This window comes from Ornithodoros turicata, chromosome 1 (genome assembly GCF_037126465.1).
Source record: "Ornithodoros turicata isolate Travis chromosome 1, ASM3712646v1, whole genome shotgun sequence".
NCBI classification, from domain to species: Eukaryota; Metazoa; Arthropoda; class Arachnida; order Ixodida; family Argasidae; genus Ornithodoros; species Ornithodoros turicata.
Genome location: NC_088201.1, coordinates 2310297 through 2330719, shown reverse-complemented (window position 1 = coordinate 2330719; position 20423 = coordinate 2310297). Strand labels below are relative to the sequence as shown.

General features: G+C 45.6%; 1 protein-coding gene across 10 annotated transcripts in view; it reads right to left on the bottom strand.

The window, feature by feature from the left end:
* The window catches only part of LOC135377295 (complexin-like), a 495185-nt gene that overhangs the window by 295553 nt on the left and 179209 nt on the right, over nucleotides 1-20423 (bottom strand). The window contains exon 1 of one of the 10 annotated variants that reach the window (XM_064609619.1): nucleotides 13726-13776. The exons of the other annotated variants lie outside the window; for them this stretch is intronic. The gene's annotated coding sequence lies outside the window, so the exon portion shown is untranslated. Of the gene's footprint in view, nucleotides 1-13725; nucleotides 13777-20423 lie in introns of those variants that run through there. 10 annotated transcript variants of the gene reach the window in all.

The following is a 20423-nucleotide window of genomic DNA, read 5'->3' as shown; positions in this document are numbered from 1 at the left end:
CTGGCGCAGTCGACAGGATGGGATTGACAGAAGCGAGGTGAGCAAGGATCAGCCAGGCCTGTGATCAGCAGAGTGACGCGGAACAGTATAGGCAACATCCAAGCGAGAAGCCTGCTTCGCTGAAGCTGACTCCAGGAAGAAGCAACGGAAGGCGGAGCGATATCCAAGTGAGAAGCTCTGGGGAACAACTGGACAACGACGGACAGAATAGGGCGGTAGCTACGTGTGAGGCCTGCTTCGTCGGAGTCGGTACGACAAAGGGATCGGTGACATCTTCGTGAGAGACCGGGGACCTACGTGGTTACATCAGCGAAAAGAAAGGGCCGAAGGTGGACAGATTAGGCAGCATCGGCAAGAGAAGCCTGCTTCACCGGAGCCGGAACAACCAACACCGACGACATCTACGTGAGAGGTCGGAGACCTTAGCGGTCAGAAACGTGGAGCCAGGGGTGAGCGGCTCAAGATAGCGGAGGACGTCATCTACGTGACAGGTCCATCACCGGCCGTGAAACGACATATCGGAACGTCGTCGGAAGGTGAAAATTGTGCAAACGGTGACATAGTGGACTTCATCAGATTCCCAGGAGTTGCGGACAGTGACCAGGAAGACAGGGTCCAGACGTCCGGCAACAGACACAAGCAAGGCATCAAAATTTCGGGGTGAGTCTGTTTATCATCTTGGGTTTGAGGGCTCACCATGTCTATGGTTACTAGGCAGATGGCTAGGAACGGGAGTACAGAGCTCCTCAATGGAAATGCTAATGATGACACTGGCAGTCGCGATGAGATCGTAGATGAAACAGGAGCCGCTACGCGGGAAGTGCATGCTAGTGTGCTAGAGAAGCTTCGGCTAGAAATTGAACTGTACAAAGCGAAAATGCAATTAGCTCAGATGGAAAATGATAGGACTGGAACGAATACTAGTCGGCCGAGCACAAGTCGATGCAGGGTAGGCGAATATGCCAGAGACCTAAAAGGAGTGCTAACGGCGATGCCGGAAAAGGAGGCGTTAGTGCCTGCCTGGTTCACCGCCGTAGAGACAGTTTTCACAAATTTTGAGGTTCCTGAAGATGTGCAGGGCCCAATCTTGTTAACCTACCTCAATGAGAAGATGAGAGCAGTCATTGCTAGGCACGGTAATGGGCAGATTCTCAATTACGAAGAACTAAAAGGAAAAGTTCTAACGGAGCTACGTTTGACTCCTGGGGAGTACAAAAGATTGTTCATTCAAGCGCGAAAAGATGACTCTGAGTCTTGGGGTCAGTTCACAACGAGGCTAGAGTCCCTCTTTGACCACTATATCACCAGTCGCAAAATCCAAACACTGGACGATCTACGTGACCTCGTGATCACAGACCGTTTGAAGGCTGTGATGCCAGAGGAAACGCGGTCGTATATCTTGCTGACAGAGGTAGACACGTGGTTCAGGCCTAGTAAGTTGGCTGAGTTAGCTGAGAACTTCGACGAAAGCAAAAAGGGGCCAAGGCATCACAAGAATCAAAGTCATCTTGTGGAAAAAAAGGTGCAGCCGGGAGCGAAAGAGAAACAGTCACCAGTTAGCAACGGGAACAGTAGACAAAGTAGCACTGTGAATCGTAACGTCAGTCGCGGAAGCACTATCAAGTGTTTTGGATGTGGGGAATTAGGGCACTACAGAAGCCAATGTCCGCAGACGTCTGTGAAAACAGGGCAGACGGAGTCACACCCATCTGGAGCAAAGGGAAAAAGGGAAGAAAACGTGGTAGCCAAAGTCACTCTTTTGTGTAAAGAGGTCAAGGAGTCGAATGGATTAGCAGACAAAGAAGCTCCAACCATGCGGCTTTGCATAGACAACAACGTCGTAAATGCCCGCCTTGACTCGGGAGCCGATGTGACTGTAGTTCGGAAAGAGGTGGTTCCTAACAGATGGAGGGAAGAAGGGTGTCAGGAAGTAAAATTGAAAGGGGCGTTCGGTCATATTGCAAATGCAGAACTAATGGAACTACCCCTAGGTCTCCAGTCTGAACGGGAATGCGGTCAACAGGTGTTGGCAGTGTGCGCGGTTACCGATGAGCTGTCTGTTGGCGTAGATGTGTTATTAACGCCGGATGATTACGAGGAGATGAAGCGCGCTAAGCAGATTTTGGATGAAGAAGCCGAAACGATAGCAGACATATCGGAAGAATGGAAATGCCCGGATGTATTCGAAAAGCGGGAGGAGGAACAGTCTTCCTTCGAGGAGGAAAATGATAAGGATACACAGAGTGATGCAAAACTCTTAGCAATGTCGGTAAATGCAGTGGAAGCCACGGTAGCGGACAGCATATTGAAAAGCGAAGAATGTCGGAAATTCGCGCCCGAACAAAGAGACGATGAGTCGTTAAGGGAATTATGGGAGCAGGCGAAAGAAGGGACACATGGCATGGTGATAGAAGATGGGTTGTTATTTCACGAGGAGAAAAACGACGCGGGTATTTGCAGACAACTGGTGTTGCCGGTAGGGCGCAGAAAAGAGGTGCTCTCCTTGGCACATGACTCGCCCTGGGGAGGCCACTTTTCGATGAAGAAGACAAAACAGCGAGTCAAAAGCGCGTTTTACTGGCCATCAGTCGTGTCAGACATAAAGAAATATTGTCAGTCATGCCATAGCTGTCAGATATTCTCCAGAAGTAGAGACACCGATCATGTTCCTATCACCCCATTGACGAGGCCAGAAAAGGCATTTGAAGTGGTATTTATGGACTGCATTGGGCCTTTAGACCCACCGTCCGCGCGCGGACATAGGTACGCGCTTAGTATTGTAGACTTAAGTACCAGGTGGCCGGAAGTTATTCCTCTGCGTTCTCTAACTGCTAAAGCTACGTGCCAGGCACTCATAGAGGTGTTTGGTCGGTATGGGACACCCGAGCTAATATGCTCTGATCAGGGCACGAATTTCACTAGTAAACTCATGCAGGAAATGACAACAAGAATGGGGGTGAAAATGAGATTTTCGGCACCAGACCATCCCCAGAGTAACGGCCTCGTAGAGCGCTGGAATGGGACATTCAAGGCTATGTTAAAGCACGTGATCGAGACCGAAGGTAGAGAATGGGATAGGTATGTTCCCTGTTTGCTTTGGGCATACAGAGAGGTGCCCAATGAAGTCACTGGGGCTTCACCATTTGAATTAATGTTTGGTCGTGCACCGAATGGTCCGCTTTCCATTTTGAAGCAGACATGGACGGGAGATTGGACTCCTCCAATAGGACTAAACAAGCCTGCAAGTATATATTTGGCCGATCTCCGGGAACGTATGACGTCCATGGCCAGGGAAGTGACCGAGAGGGCAGCTGTAAAACAAAAGGTATACGCGTCACGGTACAACTTGAGGGCAAGGTCGAAGGAATTTAGGACCGGGGACAGTGTTCTAATACTAGAAACAGACAGTGCAAGCAAGCTCAGATCAAAATGGAAGGGACCAGCAACTGTAAAGGAGAAAAGGCGGGACGACAGTTATGTGGTAACGCTAGAAGACGGGACGGAGCGTTGGATACATGCAAATAAGTTGCGTCCTTACATTACAAGGGTGAATGCCGTTGGCGTAATTTTTGAAGAGGACGAGGAATTTGGAAGGATTAGTACACCGCCTCAACCTGCGAGCGGCGTAGTAAAAATGGGAATCGATAATATATCCTCCCAACTCACTGCAGCACAAGTATCACAACTCGAAGAGATGATCTCCAGATTTCATATGGTTTTTAATGACCGGCCAGGCAGATGTAAGATCGGGAGTCATAGCATCCGGTTAACAGAAGGTGCGAAGCTGAGTAAAAGCTTCCCATATAAAGTCCCTGTAGCACTACGACAGGAAGTTGATAGACAGGTCGAAGAACTGTTGAAATGGGGTCTCATTTATCCGATTGAAAGCGATGTGGCGCACCCTGTTGTATGTGTAGCCAAAAGGGATGGTACTATGCGAATGTGCGTAGATTTCAGAAAACTCAACGCGGTGAGTGAACAAGACCAGTTCCCAATGGAGAATATCTCTGAGCTTATCTATAAGGTATCAAGTGCGAAATACATATCTGTTCTCGATATGACCAGGGGATACTGGCAAATCCCCATGGAGCCAGAGTCCCAAAAGTACACAGCCTTCGCCACACACCATGGATTGTATGCGTGGAATGTCATGCCGTACGGGCTGAAAAACTCCGCGGCGACCTTCCAGCGCACAATGAACCAGATTCTGGGCGACCATAAAGATTATGCTTGTGTGTATATTGATGACGTGGCGATACATTCAGATACATGGGAAGATCATGTTCGCCACATTGAAGCGGTGATTTCCGCGCTGAACGAAGCTGGCTTCACCGCGAACGTAAAGAAATGTAGGTTCGGGGAGGCAAAAGTTAGATATCTGGGACACTGGGTAGGCTCCGGTAAGCACTCGCCGGATCCTGAGAAGGTAGCGGCAATCACCGAACTAAAAAGACCCGTAGATAAAACACAATTGAGGAGCGTTCTCGGTATGTTTAATTATTATAGAGAATATATAGCCAACTACGCCGAACTAGTGCTACCTCTAACGGCTTTGACCAATCGTAGAGTTCCAAATAAACTGCCGTGGAGCAGTCAGGCAAATGATGCATTCGAGATGGTCAAGAGGGAGTTGGCCAAGCTTCCTGAGTTGACTCCTCCAGATCCAAGACTTGGGTTCACGCTAACCACCGACGCGTCCGAGAAAGCTATCGGCGCGTGTTTATCCCAAAGTAGAGGAGGGAAAGAAATGCCAATTGCCTTCCTTAGTAAAAAGCTCTCAAATTCTCAGTCGAAATGGTCCGCAATAGAGCGGGAAGCTTTTGCCATTATTTGGGCATTAGGTCGTTTGGACACCTGGCTATTTGGAGCCAAAATAAAGGTTAAGACAGACCACAACCCTCTGACATATTTGTCGCGCACTGCCTCCACTAGTGCTCGCCTCACAAGATGGTCTCTCGCCCTGCAAAAGTATGATTTAGAGGTGGGACATATACGCGGCACACTTAATAAGTGCGCAGATGCGTTGTCGCGTCTAGTATAACTTAGCTCAGCAGTGTTTGTGCGCATGATGTTATTTTTCTTTTCTGTTTTTGACATGGTGAGTCATCGGACCCGATGATGAAGGGACTCTCCACTTGAGATTATTTGAACTATGAAAGATAGAGTTGGGCCTCTCATGAACCTTGTTTTTATGGTGCTATGTTGTGCTTTCAAGAAGCCCGCACAACATAGTTAAGGGGGGAGGTGTTAAGTTCTGTGTTTGTTAATATTATTGTCTTCACAATATGTATATGATTTTCTGCCTTTCTAAGTGGCCCCAGCCTGCAGCATTATGGCGCGTATGGTATGCTTTTATTTTTTTGTTTATCGTGGGTCTCGGCCTTGCTCATTGATAACAAATCCACACCTGTGACGACACGCTAATGGGTTGTGTCGCAGTTGGGACTTAGACTAAGGGAATCACAAGGACGTCTCGCGCACGCGAAGGTTGACTTCCTTTGTATACTAGGAAGAGTGTCTGGGGACAGGCTAATCCGCTGTTTCCTTGTGGTTTAGGGATTGCCACTAATGTACTTGCTTTTAGTCATGACAATTGTGTTTACGGCTAAGTGTCTTTTAAGCAAGCTCTTCCGGAGTACATTTTATTGGCTGCATGGATTTTTGATGTGCCCAATCAGGGTATTGGGAAAGTGCAGTCATCAATTGTGATTCGTTGGAAACGTTTGGGCGGTACACTGATGGTTGTAAATAAAAGGGCCCGGACAAACAATGGAAGGGGACTGGACAGCGGAAGGCTACACATGAGTGTGGGGAAGAGACAATCAGTCTCGACCTGAGGTAACGTGTACTATGTATATACTGTAATTAAACAGTTGTTGTTGCTAGTATATCCTGGAATGGTTTCTGCTCGCTCCGTGACGGACTCGCGTCATCCCACCACCACCACCCCTTCACGACAACTTCTACCAGGGCGTCTTCGTTTCTTCAACGGTGGAAGCCCGGGCAGAAAGTTGACTCCCATGATGTCATAAGCCAATTAAGATGATTTTTATACCTCGTTTCGGGATGTCTCAAAAGCTATAATCCCTAAACCCAACTTGTTGAAACCGTGCAAATATTCGCCAATATTTCGACTTCTCGGAGCCGTTTGACCGCGTGTCTCTCCCGAAGTTAACAACAAAACGAAAAATTCTGGTAAGTGACCACTTAATTAAATGGCTTAAATTCTATCTTCGGTGACAGATGACATGTTCCTGTTCCACAGTTCTTCTGGTGTGTCGCCCCCTGTTACTTTTAATATTTATTAATCATCTTCCAATTTCTTTATCAGTCCGCCTTTACGCCGACAACTGCATGCTATTTCATGAAATTCTAAATATTTGAGACATTCAACTGTTCGCTGATGCATGTACACAAATGGGCTAGTAATTAGCAGCTTCAGCTTCATTTCAATGGCAGCGGTTCTTACTTCCTGCATAAAAGACTGTCACCGATTGAATATCACGTTTTATGGCAAAAAAAAAAAAATGCCATGAAGGAACCGGAGTGCAACCAAGAAAATATGTGGACGTGAGTGAAAAGCGAAGTAAAAGTAACTTGGAACTTAACGTAACATACTTTGGCAAAGCTACCTAAAAAAGAAACGAGTTCCCCTGAAAGTTAACACGGCGCAAAATTACCGACTTAAGTTACAAGTTACCAACAAAAGGAACTTCGTTACAGTAACGAGTTACTTGTAAAGAGTTACCTCGAACTCTGTCCTGTACCGTACATATTATTATCTGCAGAGTTTGCGTTGCCTTTTTTTTTAAAAAAAAGGGCATTTGTATCATCCCCTTCATGCTTTGGCTGCCAAAAGGTGGCTAGCGTCGTGTATCGATAAAATAAATAAATCTCCAGCAAGGGTTGTATAGGTGACACAACCACTGTACTCGATTTTGTTTTCGTGTCCGGTCCTTGCAGTGTGTCAGACATTGTGTACCTCGATGCACTTAGTGATCATGCTGTACATGTACTGCCCTTCTTCATAAATTATCCGTCCAAACCCTTCCTGAAGCATAGCAAGTACGTCAGTAACTATACTCTGAATTGGGACATTTCTTGGAGCATTTTGATGAACCCCCTCAATTCAGGAGAAGTGTTTGGAAACACGATCATCAGGAGTTGACATCGCTTACCAAGATAATTTCTTCACCTGAATCGCCACGGTTGAATAGGTCTAAGAAACAACGAGCGTAGACTTTTTTTTTTTTAAGGGCTCCATCTTAGCAATCTCCAACAATTCAATTATGAGTGATGATGTCATGGGGTGCTTCGGGCCCAGTGCACGTGGGTTTATACTTACGCGGAAGTCGCAAAAATATAGAAAACTGTCATTAAGGAAGCTATTTATACGCCTTAATCTTATACCGGCCCAAAACAATGGCCGGCGCACCGGCGGAGCGGGTTTAATTATTTTCACCGCTGAATGTCCACTACAAACAAGAAACATTGCAGCAATGGTTCATGTAGTTCATGACCCAGTTCGCCTTATTAAGTGTATAGATAGTCTGAAATTGTGTTCTAGGTGCCTTTATGGACGACACGGACAGGAAACTTCCTAAAAAGCACTAAAATCTATTCATCACTGTTCCAAACCCAAGTCTTTGAGCAATCTTTGGAGGTGTTGCCAAGGGAGGTCGCCAAGGTCGTCTCAGTCCACAAATCAGGAGACAGAATGGTCACGATAAACTACAGGCCTATATCGCTCACATCTTTAACATATCATCTATACTCTCATCTAATCCGGCATCTGCAATCCAATTCCTTCTTTTCAGCCGCAGCTTTCATAAAAAAATTTCTCATGCAAAACGAGTTTCTTTCATTCACGATATCCACCATTTTTTTAAACATAGGTATTGACATTAACTGCAAATTCTTTGATTTCAGTAGAACAACTGATAAGGTTGCTCACAGTCATCGACTACATAAGTTATCTTTCTCAACCTTGATCCTGAAATCCTGTCCCGTATGTGTTCTTCCTTTGATGAAGCCCAATTTGTCTCCATTAACGATACTGCGCTAACCCCCGTATCATCTGAGCCTCTTTACTTTTTCTTATACGTATTAACGACTTTCTTCCTCAATTAGACTCTATACTGATGACTGTTATTTACCGAGCCGTAAGCAGTCGCTCGATACAAGCATGGGGTTGGACGTGGTCGATGGAACTAAATATTGACAAATGTAAGCAGTTAAGGTGTCGCACCCTCGAAATCCCCCCCCTCCCCCCCCCATATATAGAGCATCAGTGGTAATAATCTTTCAACATAAGAAATTGCGGCAGAAATTCCTGTGCAGACAGTCATTGTAACGCGGTAGCATTTATGAGCTCCCCACGGGCGTTCTCCGACGATGGGCAGTAGAGGCATGTGGAGACGGAAGTACTATCTGACGTATAGTACTTCAAGTACGGGTTGTGGGAATTTTATTGTCACTGGTTAGATGCAACTCGTAGACTTCCTTCATATAAAGGCCGCGAACCAGTTGTTCTGGCGCTTCTTTATGTCCGTAGTGAAATCTCCCATGACAATTTATGGGCATGTTTATGGCCACTGTTATTCACTGGTTTCATTGTACACATCAGATCAATGTCATAAATTTTCTTTTAGTATGTTGTGTTCCTTCAAGTTTTCTGCGAAGGTGATGCTTGCAGAGTAATTGATGACTTTGGCTAGAAGGAACCTCTTGATCTTGCCTTTAGAGGATGGCGGTGTAATGTATACCAGCACGATGAGTGTGGGGGCATCCTTGTATCCACTGCTACGATGCATAGGTGGGGTAACTTCACCAATCGTCCCCGGCCGTTATGCCGTGGTACAGATAGCATCCCAATAATGCTACTGAGGGATGCTCGGGCGTTGTCTGTGGTGGGTAGTTCTCAGCGACTACCCGATTCTCAGAGCAAGAGGGACTGCACACGCTTTCCCCTCCTGTACCACCATCATGATTACCCTCTCTCTTTCAACCGTCCCTCTTCCTCCTTCCCTGAGTGCACCGAGCCGCAACCCCCGAGCAGGCTCACCGCAGCTTCCCCAAACATCATTCCCTCGCTCCTTACAACGCATCCGTCACCAACTTGGTCTGCAGCGGCTAGGGCTTGTTTTACCTCGTCTACTTTGAGGGTGAATTTCTCGATCGCAAAGTTAGTTTTGGCATTTCTCGAGTAGATGGCGGCGCCGGCACTTGGGTTGTCTTCTCTCTTGGCATGGGGAACTAACCAACAGAGGCGAATCCAGACCCTCACTCTGGGAGGGTTCTTTTGTTGAAGCGCGTAACTAGGAATGGGAGAGGAGGAAGACCTTTAGAAAAAAATCTTCCCGGAAACAACACCGCAAGCGAGGAGGAAGACCTAATGTCTGGGGGGCGATCGCCCAACGTCACGGCTATCGCAGGAGGGTCCTGCGTCCTGAACCGACTTCACAGGGCCAACATTTGCCTCGAAGCGTCTAAGGGACTCCCAGACAGCGCAGCCGGCGCCCAGATCCAAACTCGGGTCACCTAACAGTCTCGGCGTGGAATGCCATCATCGTAGCCATGGGAGCTCTGACGGCGGTTCTTTTAGTCGCGCTCGAACTCGTCATCTCCAAGCAGCAGCCAATGAGCGCAGGGCTTATGCTGCGACATACTCCTCTCCTCAAGAAAACTCGGAGGGTTCGCTCATATCTTGGTGTTTACATATGTCACGTGATCTTTCATGGAAAGTCTTCCACATTACGCATATTAAATCTTCCATATTACGCACATATTCTAACTCGTCCGGAAGTTTCCTTCGGCCTACCTTTTATCAAGCTGCATGAAATGTGCATCTGTACATGGTGCTCATTCGTCCCAAACTGGTCACTGGTAGCCAGTGAAGTGTGTTTGTTACGCAGTCACTGTCTGGGATCGGGAAAGTAATAGCCTTATCAAACTGTTGAAAGTATTTGCTCCGAATCGTTTTATTTCATCCACCTGTAACCGAACACGAAGTGTAATACTCCTGTCACGCGGTCAAGTTGAGTGGCATTCTCAGAGAATCTCATTCGTTCCGTGTCACACGGTGAACACATATGGCGTTATACCGTGTATTCACACGAGCGCGACATTTCCCCAGAAGCGGAAGATGCGAAAAGCGTCATAGCTTTCTGCTGTCACGTGAGTGCGAGCGCTCAACGTCTGCAGCAGAACTTATAAGTGATGGTGCCTGGGCCCGTAAGTTGTGCAGGGAATTCATGTGCTTTATCAATCCACCAATCCCATCAGCCGAGCTCTTGCCGTGACCCGTGGTGGAAAATATCCATTCCGTCACGTGCGATCTTTTCTGGAACTCATACCGCTGATACCGGTTCTTGAAATGTCTGGCGGCCCCCCGTCTGGCACAAATATGGCTCCGGCAAACACACCAGCATTTTCGTCCGTCCAGTCCTCAATGGAGTTCAGCGCCCATGGATGGGCGGTGTCGTCTGCAATCACTGGGTAAAAATGTCGAAAGGTTCGAAGGTGTTCGGTATTCTATTGGATGGCCCAAGCGGAAGCTTGCCTACATCACATTTCAAAAATAGTACTGCTCTCGCGCTAAAAACGAAGAGCAGGATCAACTAGTGCAGGCAGCCCCACGGAACTGCCAATGCAAAACATCCCTCAGAAGCCTTCATTGGGATCGCAATTAGGATTGTTACTGGTCTTCCGCCTCGATGCCAATATACACAGAATGTATTAGGTCGCTCTTTTGAGAACATTTTGCGACCCTATCCGTGTATTCACACGAGCGCGACATTCCCCCAGAAGCGGAAGATGCGAAAAGCGACATAGCTTTCTGCTGTCACGTGAGCGCTTGCACTACTATAACCGTGGGGAATATCCTGCAACACAGCCACAACATATTCCGTAGCAGACGACAGGAAAACATGCTGACGGTGTCGTCTGCTAAGTGTCGTCTGCTAAAGGCGCAGTACGCCTGCACTCCCGATATGCCGCACCGTGTGAATGTTCAACATAACACGGGACGGAACTTGGGCTCTGTAAGCAGTGTTTTCGCTTTTTCTTCCGCTAGAATCTTCCGTGAGTATGTCGCTCGTGTGAATACACGAATATGCGAATGGCAAACCGGCTTTTCCCTCTCGCGCCGACTGCGTACCCTCGTCGGTAGAGAGCACTGATCTCTATGTTTAAAGGCTGGATCGCGCATGGGAGAGGGGCGTGCATTCGGGCCGCCATGTTGGAGGGCCCACTGGAGCCGGCTGCTCCCATAGGAAACGATTTGATTTGGAGTATTTATTGCAGTTTAAACTGGCATGGCATGCCCTTTAGTTTAAAGGAAATTTTAAAAAATAAGGGCAGCCCCGCTTGAACTAAATGCAGACGACAGTATGCGTTTGGCCCACCAATATGGCGGCCGGTGACCACGCTTTGGAGCACCCTATGCGCGATCCAGCCTATACTATAGAGATCAGTGGTAGAGAGGTGGCAAAAACAACAATGATAAACCGTTAGGAGAAACTGAACACAAATGAAAAGTTGTACTTGAATACTTTATCACGAATTTAATAACTTTTCACACGAAGGAAGGGGGGCTTAATTGTTTTTCAGAGAACTACCCTGGTTCCCTCACCGTTAGAAGTGCAAGGGTGCCGTTTTCCCTCACCGTGTTGCTTCTTGCTTGCCTTTGCTTGTGATTCTTAGCCAACAGAGCGTCGTCCGAAACGCAACAACTTTGTGAAATAATCTAACCTGTTGCTGGTTTCGAGAAAAAGAAATAAAAATTTAACGAATGTGCCTGCATGTAGCTTCATATGTTCGTCCCTGTTATCTTAATCGTCGACAGTGACATCATATGCGAATGCCATTCTTTTTCTTCGTGTAGCTCGATGAAATACAAACGAATGACATTTGGTGCGAATATCATTCACTGGGAATGTTTGCCGTGTGACAGGAGTACTACTTACCCTCCATCATCTCGTGCAAAAATCGCTCGCTCATCTTTGTTGACCCCGTTCTTTGCCATCCCCTACTTCCACTTCCCATCGCGTTGACCATTCCCAGGAAATCATTCTACATTCGTACAGCATGGGAGTGGAGTATGGAGTACTACATCTTTGCCATCGGGTACACGTAACTCATTTTATTTTGTTCACTGTTTCATTGTCCAATTGTTCCAATTACGTACAAGCCATCAGCGATTTATCCAGATCCGCTATACCACCCTCACCCCCCCCCCCCTAAAATTTCGCGAGATTACACAATATTTCGTAAAAGAGCATAAAAATACGTAGGAATGTTGTGGCGTCACCCCCCTGCACCCCCAGGGACGAAATTCTGGGTAAACCACTGCAACTGTGTATTTGCCCTATATAATGCCATTAATTAAATGAAAGAAGAAAACCTATATGTTAAAGGAGTTTCTGCTCTGACATTATGGTCCCAGAAAGGCGCAAATGATAGAGCACTTCGTTTATGATTGACAAATACAACGTGAAAACATCTCTATAAATGTATTGCTCTTCAAGATGTTGGGGTAGTGTCCTGTGGCTACCACGGGGAAACATCCCATGTCATCATCACTTCTTCATTTATTGTTGTTGTTGTTGGGTGTCAAAGTGAGCTTCGTTCACTCTCATTTTAATAATAATAATAATAATCAAGCAATAGAAGGAGTTAGTAGTTTAGTAGCAGTTTAGAAGGACGTTACAGTAAGACAGTGTCGTTTTCCTTTTTTCCTTTTTTTTCCTTTTTTAAAGTTTTCCTTTTTTACAAACAGTCACGTTACACATTTTGATGTTGTCATCCACACATACCTTGAAATGCAACAACAAATACGATAGCGATGCAAAGATTTACCCAATGTTGAAACCTCGCTAACAAAAACTCAAGCTTCAGTGTGTGCGCACTCCAAGTGATTGAGTAACAACTGTACTTTTGCGCGGTACCTCCTCGCTGTTTCCGAACACGCCGGGTCGTCGGAAGCCCCTCGCCACAGGGGGGAGGGGAGCTCAAGTTGGAAGGATTGGTAAGTCAAGAACGTTTCGTATACAAAAACAAATAATAAAGAACAAAATACAACGTAGTAAAGTGGCACGCACCACACAGAATGCAGAATTACTTTAAATATGCCGCTATAAAAAAAAGAGTTGCACCTCACTGCATTCAGTTACTTAGACAATGCCTTTCTCTATATCTCATTCACATGATGCGAACCAGTTATAGCCATATTTAGGTTTGGAATGTGTTTCGTGTCAGAGGACCGGGTAAGTGATGCCTTACGAATAAATATATTCGTGCCAAGTAACAATTTCTCCTCCCTTAAAAGACGTTATCTGGAGTAAGCAAAATTCATGCTGGCGAACATGCAAATCCTGTAGGAGTATGCCTCATATCATGCACCCTGTCCGCATGAAAGGGGGACGAGACACCCACAGCCCGAGCTCAGAGGGGGCTGTCGCCCCTCACCTTCCGACGCGCCCCTGCGAACACACCTCCAGATCAATAGACTCGGCTGTAAGATGCTCCAGACTCTGAAAACAGAACCACACGCTTAACTCCGACCACGGAATGGTTCTGATTTGAGCGTCTTGCGATCACTGCCACCAATGCAAATCCTCCCAAAAAAGCTTCCAATCAACTGGGAGCTATATTATCGCGATTGATCCGTTTTTAGAGTGCAAATCACACCATGCGACGAGGATTTGCGCGGGGAGAGGCTCTTACCTGGGGTTGCGCGGCGGGCATCGGTAGAGAACTGGCGTCGGTGATGCGCCACCAGCGGGCATAGCACGCACTGGCAACCGATGGAGAGCGCACGCCCCCTAGGTTTCCCGCTGTGCAGCGCTGGGTTGGCGCACGGGCACTCGGAGCTCGCGTTTTGCAGTGTAGGCGATTTTATTCCCCGCGATTGTGGGGCGAAGCGAGAAAAATATTTCGGGTGCAGCGCTACGGGGACTTTGCATGGGGTACAAGGATCTCTCCCTCGTTTCCCTCTTCCAAATCCATTACCAAAGGTACGATTTCGGGGGGGGGGGGGTCAACCCCCCCCCCCCTCTGGCTACGCCACAGTGTCCGTCAAGGGATTTTCAAAATGGGGGAATATATATTTATTATTATTTTTTAAAAAGGAGGGAAAGGTTAGCTTGCGCTACGGCGGCTTGCTCTTCCAAAATGGGATCGCTTCTTTGCAACCTTTGTATAGGTGTCCAAAGGAGGTCAATAGCACACGCCACTCGGGAAACGCACATCTACGGAGAAACTAACCTTCAAACGGAAGGCCTCTAGAACTGGCAGGGACGGCCCTACCTTTGGCACAAATAACTGCATCTTTAGTTTTCAATGGGAGGGGCCTGTTTGCGTGAAATGGGCTCTAGAAAGGGAGGACCTTCTTCTTTTGGGAACTGACTACGTTAGCTTCGCCCGCGCTTTTAGTATCGCGGCTGCACAAGGAGAACTTATTCTTGTTACATTTAATATGAAAATAAGAACGTGTGTTACGGGCAACAGGCAAAGTCAGGGATTTCGTTAAATGACTGAACGATTCCAGGCATTTTGTGAAATGCCGGGTTCGGCCAAAAAAAAAAAAGCCAGGCATTTCGCCAAATACCTGTTCGCGTCGGGCATTTAGGAAAATGCCGGAATGTGCCAGTCGTCAGGCCGAGCCAGGTAGACTTTTTTTCTTTCCTTGTACGAAACAGAAAGGTGGACGGTGCGTGTACGGAACGGTTGGGCGGTCATGGGCCCCTGTGAGGAAACTGCGACAGGCAAAATGCCTCAAAAAAGCCAGACAGCCGCCCTAAACTAGCCTAACTACCCTAAGACACTAAACTAAAGTACACTAAACTACCCTAAGACATCATAAACTAGGTTAGTTTAGTATGCTTATACTAAGCATAAGTATACCAACCAAGCTTAACCTAAATAGGTTAAGTTTGGTTGGTGCAACCAAACTCCCTATTGAAACGAATTTGGGGAGGCAAGGCAAGCTGCCACAGCCGCACTAACCTAACCTAACACTAAACTATACCCTAAGACATCATAAACTAGGTCAGTTTAGTGATGATGATTCAGGTTTTGCTGGCGCATAAGGTTATAGTGATAAGTTAGGATAGTTTAGGGCGGCTGTAGCAGCTTGCCTCACCGCCCCAAACCCGTTTTGATAATGAAGCCGAGTTGCAGAATGGTGACGCCTACCAAAACAATGCCCGAGCCGGCAATGGATCGGTGGCCCTCCCGAACTGTCATTTCGTTTCCGCATCGAGTACATACACTCTTTAAAAAAAATGTTACTCCTCCTTACTTAAGGGTTCCTCCTTACTAACTCCTTTTTTTGCCACATATATAACACCCTTTTGAAGAGTACAATTACGCTCAAAAGGATGTCTCCTCACTCCCTCAAAGGAGTAGCATAACACCTTTCTCCCTACTGGAGAGTAATATTACTCCCCGGCAGGGAGAAGGTGTTATGCTACTCTCTTGAGGGAGTGAGGAGACACCCTTTTCAGCGTAATTGTAGTCTCCGAAAGGGTGTTATATATGTGGCAAAAAAAAGGAGTTCAAGTACACCCTTTTTTTTAAGAGTGTACGTACACGGGGTGATTAGTAGATGGGCAATTCTACGACGAATAAAGTATCTTTCATTTCATTCCAATATGGTGCACATCGCAATTATTCTACATGATCGCTCTCATACTTTATTATAGCTGGTCGCCTTCTGTTTCTTTCTTTATTTTTTTATTTTCCGTTTTACGTACATCACTCGTTGGAAAGAAAGTCTATATGATCCGTTGCTTTGCGTTACGGCTTCCACGTTGGTGGTGCCAATTTCTCCACGTTTTTCTTCTTTTTTTTTTTCACTCCCTCTTTGCATTCCGTTCCTTGTACGCAGACTTGTACGTAACGGGTAACGGGTAATTGCGTTACTAGTAATCAATTACTTTTTTGAGTAATTTGTAACGTAATCGATTACTTTTGGGGCGCAGTAATTTTTTGAGTAATTCAATTACAATTTTCAGTAATCAATTACCAAGTAATCGATTACTTGGAAACTAAAGAATCCACATTGTTCGGGACGACGCACACACACTTATATGGGATGATTCACCACCGCGAGAAGACAAAACCAACTGCCCTCTGCAAGTTCGGTGCAAGGCAGCTGTCTTATCTCTAGGACTTTTCCCGCAACAATTACTTACCCGAGGACCCCGAGGTCAATTGCTTGAGTCATTTTGAGTGTATGAGTGTATTTTTGAGTCCACTGTCCTCTCCCCATTCATGTGTACTATCACTGTCCGTGGTACTATCTATCCGTAACCCGGCCTGTATGACTTCGGCTGAACCCGCCTGACTTCGTTTTTGCTCAGTTTCCTTTTTTTTTTTTTTTTTGTGGATATCTTTTTTTCTATGTCTTTTTCTTCTATATCTTTTTCTCTATATTTTTTATATCGTTTTCTCAGATATCGAAAGTAATTGGCAAAGTAACGCGTTACTTTTCAAGGCGTTACTTCATTACTTTTCCCGGCAAGGAATTTGTAACGGTAAAAAATTACTTTTTCGTACAAGGTAACGGTAACGGTAATCAATTACCTTTTTTTAGTAACGTGTACAAGTCTGCTTGTACGTAGCACTCCCGAAGCATTTTGCAAGATGCCCGACGCGAACGGTCATTTAACGAAATACCTGGCTTTTTTTTAGCATTTTGCTAAATGCCTGGCCGAAACGGGCATTTCATGAAATGCCTGGAATCGTTTAGTCATTTAATAAAATGCCCGGTTTTGCGCTCGGCCTGTAATATATGGGCTGTGTGCGCAATTATTAGGCAACTTCTATTTTTGAGGATTAATTTATTATTCAGCAACTACACTGCTCTCCGTTAATCCAAAATGTTAATAAACCTTAAACCTGAATATTTAAAACACTAAAAGTGGGGCATTGGCTTTCTTTGGAGAGTATTTATGGGCACACAATTATTGGGAAACTATTATTGCGCAGAATTATTATGCAACCAAACGATAAATGAAAATTTTCACATCTCACTCGTTGATTTCCGTCTGTTAAAGCGGAAGTAATACACAAACAACTCAAAATTTACAAACCAACATTTGTGACATTTCAACAACAACAACGAAAAAAAAAAACAGGAAAAGGAAAAACAAAAAATCAGTGACCAATATATAGTCTCCCTTCTTTTCAATAACAGCCATAAGCCTTCCATTCGTGGAGTCCGTTAGTTCCTTAATCTGTTGACGATCAATCTTTTGTGCAGCAGCAACCACAGCATTCCAGACAGTGTTCAGAGAGGTGTACTGCTTACCTTCACCGTAAACTCCCGTTTAAGAAGGCCCACAAGTTCTCAATAGGGTTTAGGTCAAGTGAGGAAGGGGGCCGCAACATTTTTTTCGTTTTTCATCTTTAAGGCGTTTACTGGCTAGCCACATAGTGAAGCACTTCGATGCATGCGATAGAGCATTGTCCCGCATAAAAATCATGGTCTTCTTGAAAGATGCAGACCTTTTCCTGTACCACTGCTTGAAGACTCTTGCTCTTGAGAGACTGTTTGCTCTTCTGAAGACCGGCAGTAGGCTTGAGAGTTCATTTTGATTCCGTCTTCAACCCGAAAAGGGCCAGACTATAGGTCGAAAAGCTCCAACTAGCATCTTAGATAATACCAGCCCATAACAATACTCCACCTCCACCTTGCTGGCGTCTGAGCCGAAGTGGAGCTCTGGTGCGCGTTACTGATTCAGCCACGGGCCGTCGAGAATCACTCTCCTCAGCTCATCAGTCCATCAAACCTTTGAAAAATCTGTCTTCAGATACTTCTTGGCCCAGTCTTCACGTTTCAACTGATGTGTCTTGTTCAGTGGTGGTCGGGTTTCAGCCTTCCTTATTTTGGCCATATGTCTCTGAGCACAGAACACCTTATACTTCTGGCCACTCCAGGTAGGTTGCAGTTCAAGAATTATGACAGCAATGGAGGATAATGGGTTCCTGGTAGCCTCACGTTTGATTCTTGTCAAATGTTTGCCAGTTAATCGGAGTCTTTTTTTTTCTCTCTCTCTCTTTCTTCCTCTCTCAACACGTTTCTTGCGGCCCTGTTGACTATTTGCAGCAAAAAGTTTCGTGGTTCAGTGATCACAACTCGATATCTTAGCAATTTGAAGAGCGCTGCATCCCTTTGAAAAAACATTTAAGTTTTCTTTTTTTACTTTTCAGGGTTAGTTAAATCTCTTTTTGTCCCATTTTGCCCGAGAAAAAGAAACTGCTTAGAAGTTATGTACACCTTGACCAAGGGTGTTAATCTTCTTAGGCCACACCCCCTCACACACACTCCCCTCGCACAAATACACATCACCTGATATGCTGAAATCCAACAAGCAATTAAGTTTATACAGCCTGAACTTGGAAAATATTCATAAAAATGACGATATGGGCAAAATATTCACTTGCCTAATAATTGTGTGCTCTAAAGGTTGAAGACGTGATCCGTATATAGGCAGCCAACGCAAGAAGAAACGCACGTACACCACACTACTGCTCTCTCAACGGAAATAATTTTACCGCTACACGACGTCTTCAAACGCCAAAGTCACATGACGAAAACCTGTCAACGATACCAAATGGACAGATGTCGTCACGTCACGCTCCACGTAAGAACGTGCCAAAGGCATCATCTTCATGGCGACAAAAAAGAAGAGCCAGACACACGTTTGTGTGTTTTGAACGGCCATCCTATACCTTTCCACGACTAAAAATTATCCAAACTCCGTGCTTTGAAACTTCCGTGCTTTTCCATGACAGAAATTCCATGTAGCACGCCGGCATAACAATCCCGCCCTGTGGCCACTTTCCACGCGGAACAGACATTTCCACGTAACTTCCACGTTTCCACGCGGAAACAGACATTTCTCTATTGAATCTGGTCCGACTTGTGCCCCGGAGTGACATATATCCCTACGTAACCACCTTCTGCTCAACTTGGGCACAAGCTCGTGATAAACTTCTTGGCGCTTTTCGTCAACGAACCTAGATCATCTCGAAAGATAAGTGGTACACTCTTAAAAATGAACTTCACCGCATAGCACGCTCCTAGCCAACCATTATCTCGAATGATATCGTTATCTGCCCTGATTTGTTGAAATCACGGGGCGTACGCCTTTTCTGTGACAATTATGAACAGCATAAGTGTCACAGAAATGGCGTACGCCCCCCGTTTTCAACAAATCAGGGCAGATAACGATATCATTCGAGATAATGGTTGGCTAGGAGCGTGCTATGAGGTGAAGTTCATTTTTAAGAGTGTACCTCTGACATGGAACCACAGCATTGTACCGCAGCCCTCGTAGGATAGCACTCCGAACTGAATGCTTATCTGTTTATCTTTATGGAGCCAGCATATACTCCCTCCAGCCAATCAAAAGCGTCTTAGAAACCGCGCCGTGACGTCATGCGTAGTGACCTCGTGGACTTGCCAAGTAGGCCTTTCTATGTCAACAGCACAACACTATAAAATATATAATAAGCATCGTTCATATACTGCAGCAACAAACGCCTCGAAAACTGTTGTAGTGTGCGGCTCCGTCCTTTTTGCCATTTTAGGGAAATCAAACGTGGCTTCGTTTATACTGGACAGACATCTCAATGCCACCTTCAATCGGTCCCAGTATATAAGCAACTCAGGTAACTACGGCTCTTAGAACCTGTGTGATCTACTACATTAGAGAGTTCTAGCCACGGATGGGCATACCATAAATAGATTTTTTTTGTATTTAAATATAAATACAAAATACTTTGTTGACCCAGAATATGAAACACGACATACTTTGTTGAAAGAGGTATTTAAACACTCGGCATAAATACACTCTTCAATAATAGTATACAAAACATCGATACAGTATTTAAATACCATAAATACTGCGAGGAAGATGTCCCCTGGAATTACAGAAATAATGATGACCATAACAACAAATTAGCGAGGAACAATAGCATCTATTTGTTAGATTATCGTGGCGATTTTAATATTAAAAGTGACTGCATTTTCTAGGTACCTTCTGTTCGGCCGTAGCATCAGACCTGCAGAGGAGAGCACCTCTCCACTGCTGCTGATGAAGAAAGGCTCGCATTAAATTTGACGAAGGTGCTTCGTACAACAAGGTAGCCGGGTACACTCTTTTAAAAAAGGTTGTATTTTAACTCGTTTTTCTTGCCACATATATCCCTCCCTTTTGGAGAGTGCAATTACCGTATTTTCACGCGTATAAGCCGCACCGCAGATAAGCCGCAGGACGCGTTTTTAGGAATGTTTTGAAAATTTTCCGGCAGATAAGCCGCACTCGCAGATAAGCCGCGGGCAATACGAGACGACTCCTATGTGCGACAAAGGAGACCTTAGAGTAATGCCATAAACCCTGTGGTCCATACTC